Below are 517 nucleotides of genomic sequence, written 5' to 3' on the forward strand. Positions count from 1 at the left end.
ATGGAAAAAAACGCGTCGGAGGAACAGGCAATAAGAGGGAATGATAGATATATAAAAGAGAGAGAGAGAGAGAGAGAGAGAGGAGAGAGAGAGGAGAGAGAGCGAGAGAGAGAGGAGAGAGAGAGAGCGAGAGAGAGAGAGAGAGAGAGAGAGAGAGAGAGAGAGAGAGAGAGAGGAGAGAGCGAGAGAGATGAGAGAGAAGAAGAGAGAGAGAAGAGAGAGACGAGAGAGAGAGAGAGAGAGAGAGAGAGAGAAGAGATAGGACGCCTCCAGCACTTTCAGCGAGGAATCCCTTCCTATCCCCCCCCCCCCAGGCGCCCCCGTCCCCTCTCCTTCCTCCTACGCTTCCTTTCACAGCCACATGTTTTATCACTTCGCTACTGCACCGACCTCTTTCAGCCCTCCCCTCGGACGCCGCCTCGCTCCCTACCCCTCCCGTTTCCCCTTTTTTTACGTGTCCGATATCCTTCATTTGTCTGCGAAGGCTCCAATATTATGTTTATGGCCGCGAAAGCCT

This window comes from Penaeus monodon, chromosome 36 (assembly GCF_015228065.2).
Source record: "Penaeus monodon isolate SGIC_2016 chromosome 36, NSTDA_Pmon_1, whole genome shotgun sequence".
Lineage (NCBI taxonomy): Eukaryota > Metazoa > Arthropoda > Malacostraca > Decapoda > Penaeidae > Penaeus > Penaeus monodon.